A 14,362-nucleotide genomic window follows, 5' to 3' on the forward strand; every position below is an offset into this window, starting at 1 on the left:
GAACCAGAGTTCAAGTCCTTTTCCTTCTTGGAGAGACAATTTGCATATTGTATTGTAGCAAGTAAACAGACTACCTCTCCAAGATAGCAGCGATGGCTGGTCCTCTTGGCAACGATACTAAAAAGAAGGTAGCAGGAGAATGATGCAACATAGAAAAGGCAAGTTAATTGCAGTTTAATTATTATAACACCGTTTTCATGTCTAGCCCTATTTTATAACATGGGACTAAACTTTTAAAAGGCACAGTTCTTGCAATTTGGCACATAAGCTAAATGTAGGAAGATAAAAAGCATAAATATGATTAACCATACTTTTTCCGCAAGAAAAAAAAATGACATGGCGCATTAACTTTTTTTTAACGAAAGATAGCCAATGACATATGTATGCCGCCATATAATCATTAAGTCACTGTATCTATCTCATATGTCAATTTATGACCAGTGTGCACATACAGCTTTATACATATTTGTACAAGGAGCCTTGCTGGAAATGAAATGGTAGAATATTCCTGTCCTTACCCTGAGCCTTGAGACTAATAAATAAGCAACTAGTCTATTGTAGAAGCTTTTAAAAATATTCATCTGCATCTAAAAGAAGTTTTCCAATTCTATTAAAATGCTGATCTCCACTTGTCTCCGAGCACATGTATGCATACACGGCCGGTAATAAAAAATGACATCTTACAAAGTAGAAAAAAAATAAGAAAAAAGCATTTCATCTTCAAGACATTGTTTTTGGTCTCATGGGGGAAACGTTTGCATCCTGCTAAAATGTTATCTGCTGTATTACGCTCTAGAAGCTACAGCACTACAATGCTCTCCATACTGCCGGTGAATTGCTATACCTTTGCTGCACAGTGCTACGGAGACTAGCTGTAAATGCCTCTTTCTTCTATGCTGGGCTTTGCATTTCTATTCTGTAATCTTGTATTTACCTTGGTCTTTGTAAAAGTGATAATAAAGGAAAACTTAATTTCTATTATTACGGCTGCCAGTTAAAGTCATGTCCTTTTCTTCAGCGCTCTGCATTCCATGTGGACGGCTACAAAGTATCGAGCCCTTATTTTTTATTTATCTATGAGCTTTACATCATTTTTTAGGCAAAGCAGTTATTTGCTTGGCGCATAGCAGACAATACTACAAAATGCAGCTACAGAGAACAGAATTTTACAAACATGCTTTATTGTGTTTGATATTACATTTGGAGTAAAATCTTATGGAGGATGTAAGAAGGAACATACATTGCCCTACATATGTTCCCCTTCTTTTTTTTTCTTGTTCTCTATCTTGATCTAAAGAGTGAGCAAATAAAAGTTGGCTTATGTCTCAAAAGGCATCCCTATTGCCCTATCCCTTTCATCCACTATATATCCAATCAGTCTCCCCTCTAGCACTCTGGCTCCACTCCAATCCATCCTAACCTCTGCTGGCCGACTAATCCACCTGTCTCCCCGTTATTCTCCAGCCTCTCCTCTCTGCCAGGCCCTTCACTGGGTTCCTATTGCCCAGAGGCTGCAGTTCGAAACACTAGCAATACAAAGCCATTCACAACCTGACTTCTCCATACATCTGTGACATGGTCTCCCGGTACTTACCTACACGCAACCTTCGATCGTCTCATGATCTCCTTCTGTATTCGTCCCTCATCTTTTCCTCCCACAATCACATCCAAGACTTCTCCCTTGCTTCCCCTATACTCTGGAACTCTCTACCCCAACACATCAGGCTCTTGCCTACCACGGAAACCTTCAAAAGGAACCTGAAGACTCACCTCTTCCGACAAGCCTACAGCCTGCAGTGATCCTCAGTCTACTGACCCGCCGCATGACCAGCTCTACCCTCTCCTAGTGTATCCTCACCCATCCCCTATAGACTGTGAGCCCTCGCGGGAAGGGTCATCCCTCCTCCTGTACTTGTGTGTGCCTTGTTTTACTCATGTTTATTGTACTTGTCTAAATTTGCCCCATTCACATGTAAAGCGCCATTGAATAAATGGCGCTATAAAAATGTATAATAATAATATTATTGCTGGGAGGCAAACTGCTGCCCCAGAAGCCTTCACCCAATGCTACAAGACAATGCCCCCTCCACCAATTTTCCAAGAACAAGTGGACACATTTTTTCCTATAAGACAATTTTTGTCCTAAAAAAGCAGCATAACCACTATCCTGTTATTGTGGTGACTCAACTATCAAACAACGAACATTTTAAATCTTTGAATCAGTTCACGGGTTCCGAACCCTGAAGTGGATAAAAGAGGTAACAAGAGACAGAACATGTACTCAACAATATTGCTTTTATATTGCTGTTCACTGTGTTCATTTTTAGCAGTGATTTGGTGGCACATTTTCAGGCAGAATCTGCCTAAAATAAGACGTCATGTGCATATACCCTTAGGGTACAGTATGTGATTTTACACATTGTTTTTTTAAAAAAAAAACCTGCTAGCTTTTTATGCAATTTTTTGAAAAAAGCTTAGAAGTGAATTCAAACAGAATAGGAAAAGTTGAATGCTGAATGAGTAAGCCCGCTCGATACACTCCTCCTAACTTCAGCCATACATGTGGTTACAATGCTCACCGAACATATGGACCCAACAGCAGCTGCGTAGTCACCATTGGTGGTCCACCACTGTGATGCAGCATAGATTAGGAGATGGATAATTCCAGTGGGGCTGCAGTATGCACAGCTAAATGAAAGCCCCCCCCCCATGACTGTGGTGCCAAGGGGAGTGGGAACATTTAAAGGCAGTGCAGTGGGATTGGTTGAAAGGGGACAAAGGAGGGGGCGGGTGTTTAGGCTGAGGAGGGTGTGGGTATAAAGAAAAATGTGTGGTTAGGGACAGTACATGTGGCATTAGCAGGGAAAGAAGAAAGAAAGCACACGTTCTTACCATGGCCTCTGTAGATTCCATGCTGTCGCAGCTGCGGGACATGGCCCGGTCGAGAAGGGGTGGCTGGCTGGAGGACCAGCTGGCAACGCTTCTTGGAGCACAAGGAACCTAGGGCACCAGGACCAGGAGAACCCGGCCACCGGAACGTCTATCACCTGAGGCAGGTACGCGCGGTAGACGCCGGCCCTATGGCAGGAATCCTTCGGCCGGCGCTGCTGGCGTGGGTAGGCGGTGCAGGCGCACCCTGAAGCGATGGCTGCACATGGTGTGGCCATGGAGGTGGGACACGTGGCAGCGGTGAGGAGAGGTGGCAATCAGAGGCAGGGTGCAGCACTGACGGTGGCTCCGGCGCCGACGAGGAGGAGGAGCACGAATGGAGCGTCGGGTCAGCAGCAGCCCGGAGATGTGTGCACTGCGGCGGGTGACCCTGGAACAGACGCTGCAGGGGTACCTGGCAGGTCCGGTGCACTGAGCAGCAGATCAGCGGGCAGGCGGATTCCTGGCCCTCAGCCTGGCCCTGTGCGGCCGGGGCATACTGTGGCGCGGTGGCGGCACGCAGATGAAGTCAGCAGGAGGCTCAGCAGGAGGGCAGGCGTGGGGACATACAGGTGGCGCGCAGGTCGAGGTCGGCGAGAAGATCAAGGAATAGATCATCTTCTCCTGCTTCAGTCCCCCCCGGTGACGAGGAGGCCGGGGGCGCGGGCCTGGAGCAACAAAGCAGCGCGGAGGATTCCGGATCCTGCAGTGACCTACACGGCTATCGTGAACCGCTGGATTCTGGAAGTACGGCTGGTGGGAACACAGCACCTACGCAGCCTCGTGTGTGTGAGTATAGTCCTTGTACGCCTATTAGTGGGGTTCGGTCGGGAGAATTAGGGGAGAACTGTGGTGAGGCTGGTAATTTTGGGATTCCCAGGGTGAGAGAGATTTTGTCAAGTATGTCACAGATTTTGAGGAGGCTGGATGGAGGGGGCACAGATAGTTTACGGGCATCCCCTGTGGGAGCGGGGTTACCCGCTTTGGGTCAGGGTTCAGTAGGGCCTTTGGGTACAGACATGTTGAGTGGGGGGGAGCAGTCAGTGTTGGGTGGGGTGTCAGTGGCTATACAAACTGGAAAGGATAAGGCTGATACGGTTAAATTGGATGATAGGGCAAGAGGGGAGGTTTACGTTTGTTTTGAAGGGCCTTTAGGTGCTCATTTAAAATAAGAATTAAAGGAAAAAATTTGGAAGGATGAATATGTGGAGATTTTCTCCCTCCTTCCTTTGGAAAAATTTAATCTAGAAAAGGGGAATAAGGATGATAGCAGAAAAGAGGAGGAGGAAAAGCGTAGGCGGCGTTTGATTCCGCAGACAGGCGTTTGCTATTCTGGCGAGTGTTATTGGTGAAAATTTTCCGGAAAATTGTTCGGGTCTTTTTTGTTACTTGGATGCTATTGGTGAAGCATATAGAGCGTACGGTGGCCTGGCGTGGCTGCGGTACGATGAGCAATTTAGGCAAAGGAAAGCGGTTAGGCCTGAGATAAAATGGGACCAGAAAGATATAGGGTTGTGGTTGAAAGTTATGGCACCAACACGGTTTGGGCAGTCCTTTCACGGGGGTGGAGGGAGTGTTGGGCAGTATCCGGGACAGGGAGGTGGGGGTCAAGGGACTCAGGGGATGAAAGACAAAACAGGGATGTGTTGGCAGTTTAATGACGGCCAATGCAAGTATGGTTGCACTTGTAAATTCAAGCATGTATGTTCCCACTGCAATGGGGCCTCACTTGCAGCGGCCAAATGTTTTAGAAAAGCGAGGGGTAGACCTGCAGTGGGTTTTGGTCAAAGGGGTGACACCAGTGAATGTAGAAAAGATGGCCCCTTATCTAAATAGGTATCCGGATCGGTTAAAGGCATAGTTACTTTTCGAAGGTTTTTCTGAGGGTTTTCGGATTCCTCATCCCACTCATGAAGTCCCTTTTTCAAAAAAGAATCAGAGGTCGGCTGATTTACATGCAGACGTAGTTACGGCAAAATTGGCGAAGGAGGTGAATTTGGGGCGAATGGCAGGGCCGTTTAGTTGTTTACCTGGGGAGGGAGTGAGTGTTTCGCCCTTGGGGGTTGTTCCAAAGAAGGAACCTAACAAGTTTCGTTTGATTCAACATTTGTCATACCCTAAAGGGCTATCTGTTAATGATGGCATGGCTGAGGAGCTGTGCTCCGTGGTATACACATCTTTCAATGCAGCCATGCAATGGGTACGTAGGTATGGCACTTTCCGATTGCTTCCGGTTCACCCCGATAGCATTCCTCTTTTGGGTTGCTTTTGGAATGGGGTTTTTTATTTGGATAGGTATTTACCCATGGGCTGTTCGATTTGTTGCTCACTATTTGAGTCTTTTAGTACTTTTTTAGAGTGGGTTGTGCGTGATGTTTCGCTGGTTCCTTCAGTCATCCACTACCTGGATGATTTTTTGTTTGTTGGACCACCAGATTCATTAGTGTGTAGGAATTTGTTGGCTGCCATGGAATGGGTGTCAGGACACTTTGGTGTTCCATTAGCGCAGGAAAAGACGGAGGGCCCATGCACGGTGTTGAGTTTTTTTGGAATTCTTATCGATTCTGAGAGAATGGAGTGCAGGTTGCCCGAAGATAAGTTGTTATCTCTCCAGCAGGAGGTGCTGAGAGTTGAAAAATTGTGCAAGGTTACATTGAAGGAGTTACAGTCGCTGTTAGGTCATTTGAATTTTGCATGTCGTATTATGCCTATGGGTAGAATTTATTTCCAGGAGATTATCCAGAGCGACTTCTGGAGGGCGGTCGGCGCATCATTTCATTCGATTGAATAAAGAGCATAGAGAGGATTTAATTGTGTGGAGGCGTTTTTTAGAAAAATATAATGGAAGGTCTTTGATTCTACAGGAGGAACTTAATGATTTTGATTGTGAGATTTTTACGGATGCGGTGGGCAGTGTTGGTTACGGCGCCTATTGTGGAGGTAAATGGAGCGTTGGCATTTGGCCCGATTGGTGGTGCAAAAATGGATTTACATAAATTTGGTATTGCAGGAATTGTTTCCAATCGTTGTATCTGTGTTTACCTGGGGCAACATGTTTAAGGATAGGCGGGTGCGTTTCCATTGCGATAATGCGAGTGTGGTGGCGGTGATTAATAGCCTTTCTTCTTCCTCTTCCCCGGTGATTAGATTGGTGCGGGAGTTGGTGTTGCGGTGCCTGGAGTTGAATACATGGATTTCAGCTGTTCATGTACCCGGCATTCAAAATTCTATTGCGGATGCTTTGTCTCGTTTGCAGTGGGAGCGTTTCCGGGAGTTGGCACCATACGCAGAGGAGGCAGGAACAGGATGCCCTTCACATTTGTGGCAGATTGTTGCGGATGAGGCGGTCGTTTGATACAGGCTTCGGTGTCGGGACAGACTTGGTCAGGTTACGAATCGTCGTGGCATACATGGGAGCAATGGTTAGATCAGTTGGGTATAGTTGTGTCTGACAGTGATAAGATAATGGTGCTTTTGTTATTGATAGGGTCAGCAGAGGAATGGGGTTGGTCAGTGTCAAAGTTGAACAAATTTATAGCTGGTGTGGCTTTTGGTCTCAAGCTTCAGGGTTCTATGGATGTTACGAAATACTTTTTGATACGACAGGCATTAAGAGGTTTTTGTAAAGGATCCTCGATTTGCGACAAGCGCAGGCCCATAACTTTTGGGATGTTGGAACGTTTGGGGGGGCTTTGGGGGAGATTTGTAGTTCTCATTTTGAGGCAGTTCTGTTTCACTTGGCTTTTACTTTGGCCTTTTTTGGGGCATTGAGACTTGGGCAGCTGGTGTCCCCTACAAAGGATTTGGCTGGGGGCTTGTTAGCCGAGGAAGTAGATTTTTGGGCAGGAGGTATTACCTTTTGGATTAGACGTTCAAAGACTGATCAGCTGGGGAAGGGAAAACGGGTGGTGTTAGGGAAGGTGGTGGGTGGTTTGATGTGTCCACATCGTTGTTTGGAGGATTATTGGGGATTGCGGTATGGTAGGTCCGGTCCAGTGTTGAGGCACCGTCAAGGGGAGTTTTTGTCGCAGTTTCAATTTACGGCGGTGTTAAAAAAAAGTCTTAGTGTTGTTAGGTCTTGACCCCTTTTTCTTCGGCTCACACTCATTTAGAATTGGGGCAGCGTCAGAGGCGGCTGGCTTGGGTTTGGGTGCGGATGTAATAAGGCGTATAGGAAGATGGACGTCTAATCGATATTTGTCTTATGTTCGGCATTGAAGAGAGTATCTTGATCGAGGGTGGACATTTGTTATTTTGGTCTTAATTGTTGTTGTATCTTGCAGGTCGGACTCATCTGTTGGCTTGGATACTTGGACATTCCTTCGTTCATTGGGGAGCGATTCGGGCTGACGTTAGGCAAAATGGGAGGCAACTGGGTTTTTGCAGAGATACAGTTGGTTGGGATTTCGGGGCATGTTGTAGTGCAGATTGTTGTCTGAATTTGCCCGCGCTGCTTGGTTGGATCGTGCGCCGGATATAGTGGTGGTACATTTGGGAGGGAACGACTTGGGGTCTAAGCCGGTGAGGGAGTTGATTCGGGATATCCGCTTTGACTTTCTGAGATTGTGGGTATCTTTTCTTGGGATGGTGACTGTTTGGTCTGATATCGTGCCGAGGAAGACTTGGAGGGCGGCACGTTCTCATAAGGGTATTAATAGGGCACGGGTCAAGCTGAACAGGGCTGTAGGAAGTTTTGTTTCCCGGAATGGGGGTGTGGCGGTTCGGCATTTGGAATTGGAAGATGGGGTGGGGAACTTTTGGAGGAATCATGGTGTTCATTTAAACGATATAGGCTTGGACTTGTGGGCACTAGCCATACAGGAAGGAGTTGAGAGAGCAGTGGCGGTGGTGGGGCACTCGAGAGCTTGAGTTTGTCAGGGCTGCTCGTGGTTGGCGGGGGTTGGGTTCTTGGAGTTGATGTTTTATGGGGTTGAACTGGCTTCGGTTTACGGGCTCTGGACAGGGTCTTTACCTCGGGAGCTTTTGGAGTTGGTTTGCCCGGAAGCGGGTTACATGGTGCCCTCGAGCTGGTGGTTACAGCTGAGGGTAAAGAAGGTTAGGTTAAAAAAGTTTGTGGGGGGGGCTTTTGCCCATGGTGTGCCAGTTTTGTTAGCTCCAAGAACCCTCCCCTCAAGTTTTTTACACAATTGTATAAATAGTGTTAATATGTTTGTTTTGTTAATAAACGGCCGCTGTGGCCAATTTATCCAAAGGAAAAAAATGGTCATGGGTTAATTTGTTCAGTAATAAGTTTTGGTTTTATGGAGAATTTGGTATGGTGGGATTATGATGTCATGAGAGAGAAGGACCGATCTTGGCGATACGCAGTCATGATGAGATTGTATGGATTGGGTTTTTAAAAGCATAAAATATGTGGATTGGAAAGGAAAAAGTAAAAAAATAATACATAACAGAGGTAACAGTGATCGTTAGTCCTGACTTGGTCCAGGTTGGATGGTTGTTATGTGTTGAATTATGAGCCCTCAGAGCGCATATTACAAGTCAGTGATGCTAATACCAGGTCAGGGATGCAATAACCTCCCAGGAATTTTCCATGACAAAGACAGGGGTTGTTATCTATGAAAACCTCATTAAAATGTGCAATATCTGCACAGGAAAGCCCAGAATAAACCAAGAGAGCATCAGGGGAATTGAGTCATTTTGGTGGAGTTTTCTTTAATAATATGGTCTTGGATGACAGGTAGTTTGAAAATGATTCTTTTAGGAAATAGCAGAGAAGTCTGTAACTGTACCAGAGCAAAACACCTGAAATTTCTGCATGAATTGTTTAGCATTTTGATCAGCCCTATGGATTACACTGACAACCGTGTGAGCGGCAAACATATGCCGATACAGAAACCAACAATCCCAGAGAGTGCAGAATTTTCCAAGAGACTTTCTTGCGTCTTGTTCCAACCGAAACATGACAAGAGTAAACATCCCAGTGTTCATCTGAGTGAGCTGTAAATCTGCAAGTGTATGATACTGTGAAGAATAAGAAAGCTGTCACATCTTCCATCATTTTACTTATAAGCTCCACCAGATACTTTACAAGGTTACAAAATATGCAATAAATTGATATGGCCTGGAAACAACAATACAGTTTCAATCAAAACTATTAAACCTCCATTACAAATTTAGGTTTTTTTTAGCAAAATGAACAATCTTTCTAATGTTTGTAGGGTTGGAGTTAGGTATAGGGATAATACTAGGCACTGGTCCAGGGCTCCTATCCACAGAGGATCAACCAGGACTTAGGCACGCGACATTGTACCCATCTAGGGTGATAGGGAGCGTAAGTGTCAGCATAAGGTGAGTGCTGAGGGGTCACCATCTTCCCCCTCTCCCTACCACCAGGGCTCCCCTTCACCAGCTCCCTCACCCCTTCCCTTTGCGTCGCACACCGGGGACCTCCCTGCCCTCGTGTGATAGCAGCGTTTACTTTCAGTGCAGCCTACAACCAAACAGAAGAAGGGGAAGCACAAAAGTGTGCAGTGCACTTGTAAGGGGTGTACCACGACCGTGTAACACTCCACTCTCTTCCTTTGTGTTGATACAGTTGTAATCAATGTAATGTCTGTGTATGTTGCTTTCCTATGATGTTATTGTGAATATTTATACAATGCTGCTATGTGCATAATGTAATGTATATATTTGTTGTATTAGTTAATAGGGAACGCGTATTACCCAATGTGGCAGCTTATGGCTTGGGCAGACACCCTTAGTACCATTGCGAAATGGCTGAGAGAACTCTCAGAAGCGGTGAGCTTGGAGCAGGAGTATGCTGGGTCACCGCGAAGTACAGTACAGAAGGGCAGGTTGCTCACCAAGCGGCAATTGTCTTTGGGGATGGATGTTCTCTAGCCTAGTGCGAAGCAGACTAAAGAAGGACTAACCATAGCAGAGCTGAGTTGGGAGGATGTTGAGGAACCGTGTGGCATGGTCCAACCTAGGTGTGTGCTATGTGACAGGAAGGAAAGTGCAGGGAGAGAAGCAGAGATGTGTAATGTGAATCCTGTTGAAAATACTGTGAAGAATCTGGATGTGCTGCGTAAGGAAAACAGTAAAGTTGTTTATTTGAAAGTTGAAATGGACTGTGTCTCACTCTTTATAACCCTGTCTAATGGAAGCCTACAGCAGAGCAGAGGGGACCTCGATGGCACAGAAAGTGGAGCCACAGGTATGCAAAGTAATGGACATTGTTTTCATGTGATGGGAGGCCAGGGCACAGACGCCCCGGCATCCTCGGCCATGACTACGGCCCTAGTACTATCTCACACACTAATGAATCTGCTGCCTTGATAGAACGCCAAATAACACCGGGCAGCTGTTGGCAGATATGCAACACATGCAGACTTATTTGTGTGCAGGAGGAGTTTACACTTTTCTGACAGTAGATGGCGATGTTGTTACTGTTATATGCTTAGTTGAATGTAATCCATATATTTGTTGTACTTTGGTTTCATGTTCTCTCTTCCTGTTATGCTGTATTAAGAAGCTGATGCATGTATCTCATGTTCTGTGTACATAAAAGTTGAATTACCCCATATAATCTACTCTCACAAGTTTCTTCTGTGACCAAACTATGCAAAAGCAGCATGGTGCTCGTGTAGAAGAAGAGACAGAGATGACCATATCTCTGCCATTTCTCATATGCTGCCAGTTGTTATTTGAAACACTATTGAGTCAGCAGAGGTCAGGAGTTCACTGTGCACTTTTGCTCTGTCTCTTTTCCAGTGAGGGCCATCATACTTTGTAGAAGGCTGTGGCAGCTATCATACTGTGTGGGAAGATCTGCGAGGTCCATCATACCATGTGTGGGAAGTAATGAGGTCATCATACTATGTAGGAAGAACTGTGTGGTCCATCATACTGTGTGTAGGGGCTGTGGCAGCCATCATACTGTGTGGAAAGATCTGTGGGGGCTAAGATTGTGTGTGTGGGGGGGGGTAGAAGAGGGTCAGACTAGCCCACCGGAGAACCAGAGAATTCTCCGATGGGCCCTGGCACTGACATCTACATACAGGAACCGCAGCTGCCTAGGGCCCCCGCAATCCCAGGGGCCCCCAGCCATTGGTGTGTCGCTAATAGCGGCACACTATGCCACTACTATGGCACCTGTGAGTCAGGGGGGCCCATCCGATGCCATCGAAGCAGCAGCAGTGGAGCAGCGGGTGACAGGAGGCAGGAGCTGGCTGCTGTGGCTAAATCCTGTGTCCGCTGCTAAAGAGAAATTAATATTCACTGCTCCCCATTCACTGCTCCTGCCTCCTGTCACCTGTCACTCCACCGCTGCGGTCCCCAGCGTGCCGCACTCGACTGTTTTGGTATCATGGATGCTGGTACAGTTGAAAGCAATAATGGAGAAGAGGATGTCAGATGACACTCCCTCCCCCATCATTCCCCTCTGCCTCTGACACAGCCGGTGCACGATGTCTTCACTTCTTCGCGCACCATGCTGTATGCCGGGCAGATGAGATGACAGTGCAGCTGCTGAGACCAGAGCAGAGCCAGGATCAGCAGGGAAATGAGGATTAGAGGTAAGTATTGTGTGTTTTTTTTTTAATATATATATATATATATATATATATATATCAGTAAGTGAGTACTGATGGCCATAATACTGTAGGATTGTAAGGCTGGATTTTATTCTGTGGAGGGGGATATATTATATTCTATGGAGGGGGGCTGCATTATAGTCTGAGGGTCTACATTATATTCTGTGGAGTGGGGTTGCATGATACTATTTGAGGAGGGCTGCATTTTACCCTATGAGGGGGCTGCATTATACTCTATGAAGGGGCTACATTATACCCTATGAGAGGGATGAATTATACCCTGAGGGCGCTACATTATATTATATGGGAGGGCTGCATTATACCTATGAGGGGGGCTGCATTATACCCTATGATGGGGCTACATTATATTCTATGAGGTGGCTACATTATATTCTATGTTGGGGGCTGCGTTATATTCTATGAGGGGGGCTACATTATATTCTATGAGGGGGGGCTACCACAACCCCTGCAATTAGAGATGAGTGGTGTTTGAGTCAAACTGTTCGCCAATGTCAAATTCGAGCTGTTTTGGGCGGTGTTCGGGTCGTTCGACGAACTCGAACAATTTGCTTAAAATTCGGCTGTTTGAGTTTCTGTTCGATAACTGTTCGTTCAACAAAATCCTAACTTGATTTGCACATTGAAACTGTTTATCATTGTTAATAGATTTTTTTTTTCTTTCCCGCATTTACAGTGGGGCGGTGCAGTCTCTCAGCAGTGCACACACACACAGCAATGTGCATGTGATGCACACAAGCAAAGGCATGTGTCATTGGCTGTGTATGTCACATGTACTTTCCCCATAAGAACCAGCCATTTGCCCTGTCACCACCATTTCCTCACTGCTGCAGCTTAGTGTTAGACGGCACCGCTACTGCTGTGGGCGCTATACAGTCTAAGAGTGTATTTTTGGAGCGAATTTTCAGAGAGATAGGTTTAGGGAGTCGGGAGGAGTTGGGACTAGTTGTAATATCAGCCCTTTTCAGGGTAGGTGACAGCAGTTCATAGCACTGTTTGCCAGGCAGGTCTGTGCTAGTGCTGTGCAAGTGTTTGTCACAGCATTTGGTGTAATCTAGCTCAGCCAATCCTTTTGGGCTAGTAGCATTGTCTGATAGTCATCTGAGTAGCCCACCTGTGAAGCTAGCTACACCGCCTGTGTATCTCAATTTTTACTGCATCTAACCCAGTTAATAGTTTTGGGCCTAGGAGCAGTGTCTGCACGTCAGCAGAGTAGCCTGCATGTGAAACTAACTACACCGCCTGTGTATCTCAATTTTTACTGCATCTAATCCAGTTAATTTTCTTGGGCCTAGGAGCAGTGTCTGCACGTCAGCAAAGTAACCCGCCTGTGAAACTAACTACACCGACTGTGTATCTCAATTTTTACTGCATCTCATCCAGTTATTAGTTTTGAGCCTAGGAGCAGGGTCTGCACATCAGCAGAGTAGCCCGCCTGTGAAACTAACTACACCGCCTGGGTATCTCAATTTTGACTGCATCTAATCCAGTTAATATTTTTGGGCCTAGGAGCAATGTCTGCACGTCAGCAGAGTAGCCCGACTGTGAAACTAACTACACCGCCTGTGTATGTAAATTTTTACTGCATCTAATCCAGTTAATATTTTTGGGCCTAGGAGCAGTGTCTGCACGTCAGCAGAGTAGCCTGCCTGTGAAACTAACTATACCACCTGTGTATCTCAATTTTTACTGCATCTAATCCAGTTAATAGTTTTGGGCCTAGGAGCAGTGTCTGCACGTCAGCAGAGTAGCCCGCCTGTGAAACTAACTATACCGCCTGTGTATCTCAATTTTTACTGCATCTAATCCAGTTAATAGTTTTGGGCCTAGGAGCAGTGTCTGCACGTCAGCAAAGTAGCTCGCCTGTGAAACTAACTACACCACCTGTGTATCTCAATTTTGACTGCATCTAATCCAGTTAATATTTTTGGGCCTAGGAGCAATGTCTGCACATCAGCAGGGTAGCCCGCCTGTGAAACTAACTACACCGCCTGTGTATGTAAATTTTTATTGCATCTAATCCAGTTAATATTTTTGGGCCTAGGAGCAGTGTCTGCACGTCAGCAGAGTAGCCCGCCTGTGAAACTAACTACACCGCCTGTGTATCTCAATTTTGACTGCATCTAGTCCAGTTAATAGTTTAGGGCCTAGGAGCAGGGTCTGCACGTCAGCAGAGTAGCCTGCCTGTGAAACTAACTATACCGCCTGTGTATCTCAATTTTTACTGCATCTAATCCAGTTAATAGTTTTGGGCCTAGGAGCAGTGTCTGCACGTCAGCAAAGTAGCCCGCCTGTGAAACTAACTATACCGCCTGTGTATCTAAATTTTTACTGCATCTAATCCAGTTAATAGTTTTGGGCCTAGGAGCAGTGTCTGCACGTCAGCAGAGTAGCCCGCCTGTGAAACTAACTATACTGCCTGTGTATCTAAATTTTTACTGCATCTAACCCAGTTAATAGTTTTGGGCCTAGGAGCAGTGTCTGCACGTCAGCAGAGTAGCCCGCCTGTGAAACTAACTACACCGCCTGTGTATCTCAATTTTGACTGCATGTAGTCCAGTTAATAGTTTAGGGCCTAGGAGCAGTGTCTGCACGTCAGCAGAGTAGTCTGCCTGTGAAACTAACTATACCGCCTGTGTATCTCAATTTTTACTGCATCTAATCCAGTTAATAGTTTTGGGCCTAGGAGCAGTGTCTGCATGTCAGCAAAGTAGCCCGCCTGTAAAACTAACTATACCACCTGTGTATCTAAATTTTTACTGCATCTAATCCAGTTAATAGTTTTGGGCCTAGGAGCAGTGTCTGCACGTCAGCAGAGTAGCCCGCCTGTGACACTAACTATACCGCCTGTGTTTCTC

Source organism: Ranitomeya imitator, chromosome 1, assembly GCF_032444005.1.
Source record: "Ranitomeya imitator isolate aRanImi1 chromosome 1, aRanImi1.pri, whole genome shotgun sequence".
Taxonomy (NCBI): Eukaryota; Metazoa; Chordata; class Amphibia; order Anura; family Dendrobatidae; genus Ranitomeya; species Ranitomeya imitator.